Genomic DNA, 14747 nt, shown 5'->3' on the forward strand with positions numbered 1-14747 from the left:
GCCTCTAAACGCATAGAGCAAAAAAAGGTGTTTTTAGAGGAGGGGAAAGGGCGGGAGGTGGGCCGACCTACACCTAGGCGTACAGCAGGTATAACTAAAACTTTAGGCAAGTTGCCTAGTCGGCATTTAAACGTTTTGACTTAGACCAAGTCAAAACAGGTATAAGTGCCGAAAAGGGGCTGCTGAGCTGATCGCTGCAGCTCAGCAGCCCCAGCAACCTGCCTACCCCCTACTGCAACGTTCGCTGCAGGAGAGATGGCTCATCTCTCCTGCTGCAATGGTAATCACCCACCCCCCTCTGAACCGCGGCACTTCGGGATGAGCATCGCGGCAGGGCATCTCCCCTGCCGGCAATCCTCACCCTGAAGTGCGGCGGTTTGGAGGGAGGTGGGTGATCACCATCGCAGGCAGGAGAGATGAGCCATCTCTCCTGCAGCGATCAGCTCTCCCCTAGCTATTACGATCGGGCAGGAAGGGGCCCAAGCCCTCCTGCCCGGCAACACCCCAAACCCCCAACAGCATCGGGGCAAGAGGGAGCCCAAGCCCTCTTACCATGCCTTTAGCATATGGGGAACAGCTGCTCTATTATCATTTAAAGATCTTGGAATCGGCCCAGTTGTCTTAGGCCCCTCCTGTGGGCGGGACCTTAGGCACAGGGAGGAGCCTAAAACTATTGGGCCGATTCCGGTTGGCCCAGGTGCCTCAAGCCCCACCTGTGGGCAGGGTTTGAGATGCCTGGGCCAATCAGGCCCTAAGGCCAGCCATTCCGGAGAAGGCTGGCCTGTCGGACGGACGGGCTTGGCACCCGTCCGTCCGACCAACAATTTTTAAGGTACGGGGAGGGGATAGGGGGGGTCTGCGGGGGGGGGGGTTGAGGGTCGGCGGAAGGGCGCTCAGGGATTCGGGGGGTAGTGGGGGGATGGTCATGGGGGGGTTTGTGTCGAGGTTAGGAGGGCCTGGGATTCCTCCTGCCCGTATTTTAGGGGTGGGTGGGAGTTAGGGGGGTCACCGGGCCAGGAGGGCTTGGGCTCCCTCCTGGCCAGATCGTGTGGGGGGAGGGGGGTTGGAGATTGCCGGGCCAGAAGGGCTTGGGCTCCCTCCTGGCCCCATCGGACTCGGCGGGGGGGGGATCGCAGGACAAGAGGGCTTGTGCTCCCTCTTGCCCCTGATGCTATTGGTGTCGCTGGACAAGAGGGTTTGGGATCCCTCTTGCCCCGATGCTATCGGGGAGTTGGCAGGGCAAGAGGGCTTGGGCTCCCTCTTGCCCGATGCTGTCGGGGGTTCGGGGTGCCACGGGCCAGGAGAGCTTGGGCTTCCTCCTGCCCGGATCATTGTAGGGAGGGGGGGGAGGTTCTATAACCGGTGTTGTTTTTGACAGACACTGGTTACAGAATCCAGCTTTTAGGCGAAGGACCGGCTCCTCTTTCGCCTAAAAGCCCTTGTTTTGGGCGTTTGGGACTTAGGCTTTTTTTAGGTTGATTATATGGTGTAAATTTATACGTAGTGGTGGTCTGGGCGTTTAAACAGCTGAACGTAGAGGCAGGCCATTATAAAAAAAAACCTCCTTTTGGATGGTTTTTTTTGGTAATGGACATTTTCCCTGCTTCTACTTTCAACGTTTAAGACCTTAGGCCAAAAGGGGACTTAGACGTTTTTTTTTTATTATGCCCCTCCACGTCAGAAATCCTTCACTCGATGGGATGGAATATATTTATGAAAAGCAGGCAATTGTCCCCGTGTCATTCTCTAAACTTGAGACTAGTATCAATATGTAAAAATTTAACACATCTTAGACAAATGGCAAACAGTGATTTAAAAAATGCAGAAGCTGCTTTTGGACTTAAATGAACTACTGTACTATTACATGACATGTGATGGCCAGTCAGATTTGTGCCTTGTCTGCCTTTGATGTGTTAACAAGAGTCTTGTCTGCTAGTCAGACTCATACCATCTTCAACGTCCTTCCATCATTCGCCCAGCTTTTTAAGCATCTTACTGTTACTGCAACAGATTTAACCATCATTGCTGGCATCAAGGAGCATTTCCAACATTTAATAGACACTTATTTTCCTGTTCATCCACTATACAATTAGGTTCTCTTCTATCTTTACGTACTTTAATCCATGCTTTTCTTCTAAGTTGGATTACGCCAACTTGGTATATGCAGGAATAACAGTTGGGCAACTGAAACGTTTACAAACAGTACAAAATGCGGCAATTCGGCTGTTAGGTCACGCACACATCTATGATCCTGATGCTGGCACGTAGGGCAATATATGAGTTACAACCATTATAGCTCTCTAATCTTGTGTTATTTTACATACCTTGTCGCTCGAGATCTTTAAATGACAATAGAGCAGCTGTTCCCCATATCACAAAGGCTCACCTTGCCTCAACCAGAAATGGTGCATTTTTCGACTTGGTTCCAATATTGTGGAGCAATTTACCTGTAGAGTTAAGGAAGGAAGAATCATTTCAAAATTTTAAAAGACATCTAAAAGCACATTTTTTTTTTCAAATGGCTCTCCCGAATTGAATAATGGAATGGGGACCGCAATCTGCCTTAATTTGTACTGATTCATGTTGATTTGGATTTATTTATTTCATATAACAGTTTTAGTGGATACGTTTTAGAAATGTTCACTTCTTTGATGCTCTCAAGCTCTGCCAGTGAAGGATCTGTGAAGTGGGCTGTGCCGGGAGTTGTATTAAGACCTGCACTAAAATACGACTGTTTGCTATCAGGCTGCTTCAGAGACTTTTCTGTCTATTAAATTTGTTTTATTTTATTCTTAATTTTTTTTATCTTCTTTCATTCTTTCTATTTTCTATTTCTTTGATTTTTTTTTTATCTTGGAAATGTATTACATGTTGTTATTACATATTTTGATTTTAATCAGGTACTTTAGCTAGATTGTGAGCCTTCGGGACAGATAGGATAGTTTTTTTTCTCAAATACCTCATTTCATTTTAGTTTGATTCTTTGTAAACTGCTAAGGTCAGTAAAATGCAGGAGCGGTAGATCACATCTTAAAGAAACATAAACATATTGAGCACTGTCCGGTTAAGTTTATAGCAGCCAAAAATAGACCTGCTATTTGCATGGTCAGGTTTGGTTGCTAAACTTGGCCAGTCAATGCTAATATTGGTGGCTGTCGTGTGGTGTAACTTTTAGCTGCTAAGCGCAGATAGTCAGCGGAGATCTCCTGATAAATATTGGCAGTTAGCCGCCTAAGCGCTGTTTAACTGGCCAGGAGCCGTTCCTGACCAGTTAAATAGTGCTGAATATTGGGCGGCTTATTTTTTAATATAGGTTTGTGACTATGTGATTATTTCCAATGATCTGGTAGTGACATGTGCATATGACACATTCCTAGCAAGTCCTTAGGTGGAAACATCCTGTGTGGGATGAGCAATTTAAGCAAGATTCCCAGAGGTGCAGTAAGAGGATGAATCGGCATTGATGTTACTGTTACCCCAATATGACCTTTATCCTTAGACTTAAGGCCTTCCATATAGGTGCAGTTATCTGAATTTAGCATTATTAAACATGCTGACAAGAGAACTGAAAGCCCTGCTCAGGAGACAGACTGACCTGCAGTGGTTTGCAAACAATAAAGGATGTGGGGAGGCGAGTGTGGTGTAGTGGTTAGAGCTACCCTGAAGTTATGGGTTCGAACTAGAGGTCTGCACGGGAACGGGGATCGCGGGAATCCCGTGGGAATCCCCCCTAACCCATGGGACTCCCATGGGGACCCCTCTCTAGCCAACGGGACTTTGGAAGCAGGGTTCGTCCATATAATATAATGGGCACGTCAGCCTTAGTAAAAGAAGGAGGTTAATTACCTGAACAGAAAACAAAAAAGGGTTCCACCAAAGAGATTCCACAAGGAAAACAGCAGCGCAAACACAAAAGAAACTGTGGAATTGATGATCCTGTCCCCTGCTGCTTTTTATGGGGACAGGCGGGGATGGAGGTAATTCCTTGCGGGGACGGGTGGGGACGGAGAGGATCCTGGCGGGGACGGGTGGGGACGGAGAGGATCCTGGCGGGGACGGGTGGGGACGGAGAGGATCCTGGCGGGGACGGGTGGGGACGGAGAGGATCCTTGCGGGGACAGGTGGGGACGGAGAGGATCCTGGCGGGGACGGGTGGGGATGGAGAGGATCCTGGCGGGGACGGAGAGGATCCTGGCGGGGACGGGTGGGGACGGAGAGGATCCTGGCGGGGACGGGTGGGGACGGAGAGGATCCTGGCGGGGACGGGTGGGGACGGAGAGGATCCTGGCGGGGACGGGTGGGGACGGAGAGGATCCTGGCGGGGACGGGTGGGGATGGAGAGGATCCTGGCGGGGACGGGTGGGGACGGAGAGGATCCTGGCGGGGACGGGTGGGGACGGAGAGGATCCTGGCGGGGACGGGTGGGGACGGAGAGGATCCTGGCGGGGACGAGTGAGATTTCTGTCCCCATGCAACTCTCTAGTTCTAACCCTGCACTGCTCTTTGTGACCCTAGGCAAATCACTTAGGGCTCTTTTTACGATGGTGCGCTAGCGTTTTTAGCGCATGCACATGATAAGCGCGCGCTATAGAGCGTGCTAGCCGAAAAACTACCACCTGCTTAAAACTACCACCTGCTAAAACCACTAGCGCACCTTTGTAAAAGGAGCCCTTAATCTTCCGTTGCCCCGGGTACATTAGATAGACTGTGAGCCTGCCAGGACAGACGGGGAAAATGCTTGATTTGTAACCTATTCTGAGCTCCTTTGGGAGGACAGGCTAAAAAAAAAAAAATTAAATAAATACGATGACCAGTCAAATTCCAATCCCCATTCCAGTGTCCAGTCTTCAAGCTTGAGTGTTAGCATGGCAGTGTCACACGCATGCATGTCATGTCATTGTCGGACACCTGCGCCTGCACAGATGCCCTCTCAACATAGCTCTGAGTGCGTGGTTTGGACGGGGCTGAGGTAGTACAGGGCGATACTTGGGCAGAATGGGGTGGGGCTGGGTGGGCATGGGGGCAGGGCCTTGGGTCTGGATTTCACAATCATAAAATCTGGTAAACCTAGATATAGCAGAATTAGAAGGGCAACAAACATGATAAAAGGTTTGGGACGACTTCCCTATGAGGAAAGGCTAAAGCGGCTAGGGCTCTTCAGCTTGGAGAAGTGACGGCTCAGGGGGCATATGACGGAGGTCTATAAAATACCGAGTGGAGTAGAAAGGGTAGATGTGAATCGCTTGTTCACTTTTTCCAAAAATACTAGGACTAGGGGGCATGCGATGAAGCTACTAAGTAGTAGATTTGCTGTTTCAAAGAGTTTATAGACTGCCCGCAGCCTTCAATGTATTTGTTTGGAAGGCAGTTTTGCTCTGCTTCATTTTTATTATTTTCCATTTGGTTCATTAGCATGCCTTAAAAAAGGTAGGGCAAGCTAAATACATTTAATGTGCTTTAACCTACAAATGAATACATAATTGGTTGATTAGCAAATGTTAAAAGGGTCTGACGTGTGTAACTTTTTTTTTTAATTCAAACAAATTTGTGAAACAAAACAAACAACAGCAAAAAAAAAAAATCCATATTATCAGGGGAAAATCCCAAAATGGGGAACTGAAAACGTTTGCCCTGTGCACTTCTCTATTTTTGGCTTCCATTGTGCAATCAAAGAGAGCATCAAAATTGTTTTATGGAGCACACAACAGATTTGGATTGTGTGGTCAGTTCCTTCTGAGTCCTTCAGCCCTCGGCACTCTTTAGAACAGGTATTCCTACAGGAATGCAACATTCTTATCGTTTAAGGCTATAAGGGCTAAATTCACTAAGCCCACCGATCGTGTTTGCGATCGTGTACGACCCGATTTTCCTCCGATCCGATTCACTAACCTCTGTGTCGATCATCCTTCGATCCGATCCATGCATGCAAATGAGGGGAAACGGCATGCAAAGTAGGAAGACAGCGATTCACTCATCAAAATTAGGAACACCGACTGGTCTGGCCGATCACAAAGAAGCGACTGGTGGGCACTAGTCGCTCACATCCTCTCCGACTGCCCTGCTCTCTGCTCTCTGCCCCGACTCTCCTGCTCTCTGCCGACTTCAGTAAACTGCATCTCCTGCTCTCTGCCCCAACTCTCCTGCTCTTACCGCACCACTCTCTGCCCTGACTCTCCTGTTTGCCCTTCCCCACAATGCGAGCCCGTGGTTTTAACCCGCGGGTTTAAAGCGGGTTAAACCACAGGCTCATGAAGTAAAAGTACAAAAAAAATAAAAAAAAGTTTCCAGCTCTGTAAGCATGTGAAGACCATCTACAGGCCAAGAAGATGGTCTGCGCATGCATCAGGATCGCTCTGTAGTGATCCGTGTGGTTGGGGGGGGGGGGCATGCCTCCGATCGACCTCATTTGCATGAGAACGCGTTGAGAATCAGTCGGCCTGCCACGGATCGGGTAGGATCGGTGGACTTAGTGAATCTAGGCCTAAGTGGTCCCCAAACCTGGTCCCAGAGGCACCCCAGCTAGTCAGGTTTTCAGGATATCCATAATGAAAATTCACACATAGATGTTTTATGGCGCCTAACACAACTGTAGGTGTGGCTAACACCGGAAGTGGCTTAAGGTACCGTAACGCGCCTACGGAGATGCGATTAACATCAAAAGGTAGGTGCCAGAAATGTAGGCTTGGAAAACCCTGGCCTACATTTCCGGCACCTGCCTTTGCCGGAGGTGCAGTTCTCTAACTGGTGCAGTCGTGTGATTGGCACCCAATCGGCGGCTGCTTTTAAGGCAGCTGCCACCAACGGCGCTGGTTAGAGAATCTGGGCCTAACTGCTGAGTTCTATAAAGCTGAGTGCCCAAATTTCTGGCTCGGTGCACAAATTATAGAATAGTGTCAGTGGAGTGACTTACCTAGGGTTACCAGAAGTCCGGATTTCTACGGACGTGTCCTCTTTTGGAGTCCGGACGGCTTTTCAAAACCTGGCACTGCGTCCGGGTTTTGAAAAGCTTCCCGGCATAGTCGCGTCCGGAAGGGGCATCCTCGCATGTGCGGAGGCAACGCGGTGACATAAAGCGCGTGCGCGGATGCCGTCTATGGGCGGGGGCGGAACAGGCCGGGAAAGTGGGGGAACTGTGGGCGGTCCTGGGGGGGGGGGGTGGTCATGAGTCCGGATTATCCTGAAGGAAAATCTGGTAACCCTACCCTTACCTAATTGTTAAGCTTTTCCTATCGTAATAAATTTTACGTTACGCCGGTTCCGATCGTAATTATTTTAGCAAAGTTTTGTATTATTCACCGTTATCATTTACGGCTATTGTAAACGTAATGTAAATAAGTCATAAGTCTGTAAATTCAAATATTTTGTGTTCCTGGCTCTTTATTAGTCCATACAGACTGTTTATCCACGATGGCAACAACATTTTTGGAATGTCCCGTCATCCGGGACACATGATAGGAAAACGTTAAATTATGGGCCAGTAGGCATTAAATACCACTAATACCCCTTAAGTGGCATTAATTGCACTAATTTGCAGTTGTGCTATAACTTAGGCACTATTCTGTCCAATTGTATGCCTATGTTACAGAATGGTGTCACCTATGTACGCAACTTGCAACTGTAGACGTCGGCCTTTGACATGGCATAAGTGCTCAAGCCTAAAGCCAGATACAACACATGCTGACTTACACCCTAGTCCAGGGGTAGGCCATTCCGGTCCTCGAGAGCCGGAGCCAGGTCAGGTTTTCAGGATAGCCACAACAAATATGCATGAGATAGATTTGCACCTCAAGGAGGCAGCGCATGCAAATCCATCTCGTACATGTTCATGGTGGAGATCCTGAAAACCTGACCTGGCTCCGGCTCTCGAGGACCGGAATGGCCTACCCCCTGACCTAGTCTATAAAGGCAATTTTGTGCATAATTGTCATTTCTAAATTGGCGCTTAGGGCCCATATTTTTGGTGCATTAATTTTTGGTGCTTTTTTTTCCGAATCTACCCCTAAGTGATTTAGATATGCTGTTTACAGAACTGCATCTTACGTTTCCACGTGTTAACTAGAAATTATTGGCCCTAATCACGTAAGTAAGCCTTACTGTTCTAAACACTAGGGGAAAATTCTATAAAAGGCACCTAAAGATAGGTGCCTAAATAAATAGGCGCCTATAGTTGGGTGCCTACTTAATTAGTAAACTGGATGCTTTGAACTTGGAACGTTTTTCTTTTCAAAAATGACCGAAAAAGTTGGATGTTTTAAGGACCAAGACGCCTAGATTTGTGATTTTTGAAAAAAAATAAAAATAAAAATAGACGTCTAGCGGTCTTGAAAATGGATGTTTTCGTCTCCCTATTTTGGGACACATTTCTCAAGACATCCAAATCAAACTTAGACGCACTATCGAACGGACGTAATTGCTTTTTTTATTAGTTCTCTCTGAGTATCACGTGCTTATGGCAACATTGACCTGCAATTGAAAATGTAGGGAACGCCCCAAAGATGCTGTATTAAATCTAGGCTTAATGCACAGGAAAATCCTGTGTCACAATGTGTTAAGCCCAAATTTTAGCACACCTTAGGAAAAGGGCCCCTAAATCTTTTTCTTTCCTATAGAGAATTCTAGAAAAGGATTTAGTACATTAAAATGTAAGCACTATTTACATTTGTAAATTGTGACTTCTAACCCTGTGAGTTATTGTTTTACGTATAAGTGGCATGTCTAGAAAATGCAGTTTTAGTTTTGGTAATGTGCAGAGATTTAAAGGAGGCATATATTGGGCATAGTTTGGCCAATGCATTTCATATTTTAGAAAAGCAATACACACCTACCTCAGAGAATTTCCCTATCAGTCCCACCTTTCAAATCGTGCATAACTCCTAACTTTGTGTTTGAACCTGGGTCTTGAAGGAGTATTTGAGACGGGAATTGTGCTTACCTCTGTGGGGTGACAATGCCTCTGTGTATGTTTCTGCTGAAACCACAACTTCTAAAGGATATAAACAGGATGGCGTCAATCCAGAGCAGGGTTTCTCAACAGAGAATGATACAGTGACAAAATTTGTCACCGTTCCCATCCCTGCGGATAACCGTGGGAAACTGTCTCCGATACAAAATTCCAATTCTTTAAGGAGAGAGGAAAGAATTAAAGTATGAATGGGCACAGCCACTTACCCTCAAGCCTTGCATTGAAGAATGCTGGTATAGAAGGACTGTGGCTGAGATAGACACTAAAGAATGACAGTCTCTGGTATCCAGAACTGCTATTGTGATATCATAATGCCTCATTCAACCAATGCCTAAGAGCCAACCTCATCAGTGATGTCACAATGGCTTAACTGTCCTATACTTGGCTCAAATAAGAATCGGAGTATGAATGGGCACAGCCACTGACCCTCAAGCTTTGCATTGAAGAATGCTGGTGTAGGAGGACTGAGGTTGAGATAGACACTAAAGAATGACATGGGATGGAAAGAACATAAGACCATAAGCGTTGCCATACTGGGACAGACTGAAGGTCCGTCAAGCCCAGTATCCTGTTTCCATCAGTGGTCAACCCAGGCCACAAGTACATGGCCGAAACCCAAACAGTAGCAACATTCCAGAGCTGATATTGTGATGTCATAATGCCTCATTCCACCAATGCCTAAAAGCCAACCTCATCAGTGATGTCACAATGGCTTAACTGTCCTATATTTGGCTCAAATAAGAATCAGACCACTGACCCTCGAGCCTTTCATGGAAGAATGCTGGTGTAGAAGGACTGAGGTTGAAATAGACACTAATAGGATTGTTTCCCGCGGTTATCCATGGGGACGGGAACAGTGCTGAATTTTGTCACCGTGTCATTCTCTATTTCTTAACCCAATCATCGGAATACTGACCAGCCAGTCGGGGTTTTAGCATATCCATCATGAACATGTATGAGATAAATCTGCATGCACTATCTCTATTGCTTATGAATCTATCTCATTCATATTCATAAAAGTTGTCACACCCTCTAGCGAGTATAGTGAAACTGCCGCTAGATGTCAGGACAGCCATTTTGAGGCCGCAGCTGCAATGGGCAGGAGTGAGTGGGCATTGGTTAAGTATCAGCTCTGCCAAAGCTCTGCCCACAGACCGCCCTGGCATTAACCGGACAGTGCAGGGGCCATTACTCATTGACACTGTCTGGTTATTTGTCGCAGAATATCAGCAGATAGGCAGGAATATGCGATTTAACCAATAAGGAGGCTGCCCTGCATAAATAAATTGCTTTTATTTGTTTATTTAAAACATTTATTGACCGCTTAATATTTAAGTGGTTTCCAGCAACAAACATACATAAAATTTATAATAAAACATATATTTTTAAAAAATTCTCTATTTTCTCATCATATATGGAAGGCAGTTAAAAAAGGGAATAACCTCCTTACAAATAGATATGGACAAAAAGTTGTGTCTTTCGTAACTTCTTAGTTTGCACAATTCGTACACAATCTTAAATGTCCAGATAAATTATTCCATAAGTGTACCCCAGCCATGCAGAAGATTCTAGTTTTTGAACATACAAATCGTACACTTCTTTCCTTAATCACTGTTAGTCTCTTGGCTCCCTCAGATCTCAATATCCTGGTATGAATATCAGGCCCTTTGTTTTTATATTCAAAACCACCTCCCTGCATTAGCATTTCAGAGGATGGCTCCCTAATTAATCACGTTTGTATGTGTATGAGTACAGTGGTTTGAGGCTGGCAGAACTTCCTAGTGTTTAGATGTGTAGCAAGCCAGAATTCTGTGGTTGCGTTCTCTTAGAATTTCGGCTGGGAACATGGATGGCCTCGGGAGTTTTGGGGCAGCTGAAGTGGATCACAGGTGAAGAGAGAGGATAATCATGTCCTATCATGACTCTGGAATATTAACATAAACCCCAGCGGGGGTTCCATGATAAGCTTTACTTCATTTACAGAGAAAACAATTTACGGGCTATGCCATAGGAACAAATTCTGTCAGTACCGTTCACAGAGAACAGTGCTGAGCCTCCGGCTTCAGATTTGCAGTTCAAACGTGCAAAGTTCAGATTCTGTTTTATTCCACATTTCAGATCACTGTCTCGAAGCATTTAAAGAAGTTAAAGAAGTTAAATTTAAAGAAGTTAAAGCATTTTGCTTCTCCCGGTCTTTGAGGTTACAGCTCTCACCAATCCCTATCCTTTTGGGCTTGTCTCATTCATCGCTGTCCTCAGAGTTTTTGGAATTGGAGGGCATGCTTCAATGACATTTTGCTCCAATGCCAATAAACTCCAGAAAACTCTTAAGATTTTAAAACCTGGCATCTCTCTTCTGTTCTCCTGAAGATTCCATCTTTTTTTTTTATTTGTAACAAGTGGCTTCCCTATGTCAGATGGGCACAACCCAGTGAATCTTGTCTGTTCCTCTGTTATCAGAAGATATATTCTCCCTTTTATGAATGTACTAAACACAAATGAGGAAATGCCTAGTGGGAGACTGTGTCATGCTTTTTGTCACGTTGAAACTCTCAGCTCAATGTGCGGCGGCAGCTAAGAAAGCAAATAGAATGTTAGGAAATATCAGGAAAGGAATGGAAAACAAAGATGAAAATGTTATAATGCCCTTGTATCACTCTACGATATGGCCACATCTCGAATATTATTCTGGTCACCAGTTCTGGTCTCCATAGTGGCCTATGGACTTCTCTTTCAGGAAATTATCTAAGCCTTTTTTAAACCCTGCCAAGCTAACTGATTTCACCACGTCCTCCAGCAACACACGTATGAAGAAATATTTTCTCCGGATTGTTTTAAATCTACTACTTAGTAGTTTCATCGCATGCCTCCTAGTCCTAGTATTTTTGGAAAGAGTGAACAAGCGATTCACATCTACCCTTTCCGCTCCACTCAGTATTTTAAGACCTCTATCATATCGCCCCTGAACCGTCTCTTCCCCATTATCTTCTTCAGTGTCTTGTGAGCTACAGCTTTACTAAGAGCTGGGCATTTTTCATCCTGAACAGGCTTCCTTCAAACACTCTCTCAGCCCCTGTAGTGTGCTGCTTTTCAACAAAACTAAAGGAAAATACTGTATATACTCGAATATAAACCTACATTTTTGGGCAAAAAAAATGGCCCAAAAATGGGGGTCTCGGTTTATATTAAAGCCACCCCCTCACCACCAGCACAGCTGTCCTCCTTATGTTCACCACTAAGCTCCTGCATGCAGGCTGACCCCCACCCTCCACGCTGCTATCCTCAACACGTGCAGCCAGCTGACATCCGTACGCCTACTGCAGTCAGCTGACATCTGTATGCCTACCGCCGATACGCTGACCTTCAAGAACCACTCCTAATGCTGCCGCAGATGCAATCGCTGACCTTCATCCACAGGACCGGCCACCCCCGGAGCCGCTAACTCATCTCGTCCTACCCCCTGGAACTGTTTACCTCCATGCTCCCCCCCCCGAGCCACTCCCCCACTCTACCCCACCCACCGAGTCGCTGACCTCCATGCGCGGAGCCACCAACCACTGCGCACGCATCCCCGGAGCCGCTGACATCCACGCGCATACCGCCGGTGATTCACTCCATGCTGGGCCGGTGTGGGGCCCCAGGCATCTGCGCATGCCCAGGGCCTGGCTGCTCCCGCCCTCACCGAGAATCTCAGAGGGGGCAGGAGCCAGCAGACGCTGGACATGCGGAGGACGCTCAGGGCTCCCACTGGCCCAACGCGGAGTGGATCGCCAGCGGTCCGTTTGTGGATGCCGACGGCTCCGGGGGTGAGTGCGGCGATCGGCTCCGTGCATGGATGTCGGTGACTCTGGTGGGTGGGCTGGGTAAGCAGCTGTTCAGGGTCTACTGGCTCCCGCCCCCCTCCGAGATTCTCAGAGAGGGCAGGAGCTGCCAGGCCTTGGGCATGTGCAGACGCTGGGCCCTGCACTCGATCAGCACACAGAGTTGTCGTCAATAGATGTTTTCTGCCCTGAAAGGTAAAGCTGTTAAGTTTATTAGGTGATTTTTTTTATAAATACCGCCTATTTTAATTGCAATGCACTTACTGGTAACACAGGGGGAGTGTAATATCTTTGAGTTACCAGTAATTACTGTATATTTTTCTTTTGAGAATGATAAAATTTACGTCTTTAAGGTATGGTATTCTTCCATCTTCTTTTCCCTGTACGTGCTAACTATTGGGGGGGGGGGGGGTTCATGGGGTATTTTTGGTTCCTGATATGCTGGTTGTGTTTTTTAAGGGAGAGGGTCTATTGCCATAATTTCATTGCATTGTAATGTGAGCATTAACCTTTTGATCCTAAAGGAATTTTGTATAGAAAAATATGGTCACCTTTGTTGATGTGTCATGACAGGTCATCTAAAATTACTATCTATAGCAGGCTAATAATTCTTTGGACTTAGATTTTGTTTTACAGAAGCACCCATGAACGACTTGGTTTTATGTTATTGGTTATTTTTGTTTTTGTTGTTCTTAAGTATATTAACCTTGTATACACTCCTTTGTAACATATCTGTCATAATGACCAATATCTTTTTATTTGTTTAAACTGATGTTATTGTAAATGTTGTGTGGTTTTACACTAACAAAAATATTTGTGTTAAAACTTATGGCAAGGATGTCTAGTCTTTGTAGGCTGGCTCACCAGGATCACCCAAGTTTCTAATCTCGGTTTATATTCGAGTCAATCGTTTTTCCTCCCTTTTGGGGGGAATGGGAGTCTCGACTTATATTCAGATCAACTTATATTCAAGTATATACTGTGCCACAGAGCCGATGCAAAAGGTATAAAATCCTAATCTTTATTAAAGAAGATGCAATGTAGCTTTTGAAACAAATGGTCTTCTTGTACTCACGAGGGCCATTTGTTTCAAAAGCTACATTGCATCTTCTTTAATAAAAATTAGGATTTTAGACCTTGTATATTGGTTCTGCAGTATTTTCCTTTTGTTTTGTCATCTGACTTTTTTTTACTGCAGATCGTTTGGATTTGTTTTTTGTTTTTTTTGTTGTGTTTGGCTTTTTTTGTTGTGTACTGCTTTTCAGCATACCACCTCTCTGCGAACACTTTCAAAAAACACATGCTGAACACTAGAATATGCTTGCAAAGCTCTGTCTAATTCCTAACCCCCAGCGCTCTAAAATTCACAGATTCCTTCTCTCTGGACCATGCCATGTGACCCCGGGGCTACATAAGATAATCTACCTTGTTTTCCAGCAGTTTTTTCCAGGTTCTTACAGCTATTGATTTGAGCATCCCTTTGTATTTCAGAAAATATAGAGTCTGTTAACCAATGCAAGAATTGTAACACATCCTGGCAAAAGATCCCACACATCCTGTATCTTGTCACAGGAATTCATATTAGCTTGAAGGCAGCATTTTAATTGAATCCACTTATATCCATGACAAACAGGCAATCTGTGTTTATCTAATAATGTATTTCCAGAAGTTATTTTTCTCTCATCATGTAAATGTGCTAACATCCACATGCCTTAACATTGTCAAACTGGCCAATTTATAGAAGAATTGTTGACTTTAAATTTTGATAGTATTTTTCTATATCAGTAAAAAAAGGATTTTCAGAACTGAAAAATTCCTTATGTAGAAATCCCATCTTGAAGGAACATAATACTTATTAAGTAACCAAAACAAAGAGAAATCCAGCGGATCTGCGGTGGAGATCGGTTCATAGACAACCTTGCGAAAGACAAAGGCGCGCGCCGACAACTGAGCGCAAGACGGAG

At 45.5% G+C, this 14747-nt stretch overlaps 1 protein-coding gene across 2 annotated transcripts in view; it reads left to right on the forward strand.

Moving 5' to 3' along the window:
* Positions 1–14747, forward strand: part of VIPR1 (vasoactive intestinal peptide receptor 1) — a 418060-nt gene that overhangs the window by 11914 nt on the left and 391399 nt on the right. The window lies entirely within an intron of this gene.

This window comes from Geotrypetes seraphini, chromosome 2, assembly GCF_902459505.1.
Source record: "Geotrypetes seraphini chromosome 2, aGeoSer1.1, whole genome shotgun sequence".
Lineage (NCBI taxonomy): Eukaryota > Metazoa > Chordata > Amphibia > Gymnophiona > Dermophiidae > Geotrypetes > Geotrypetes seraphini.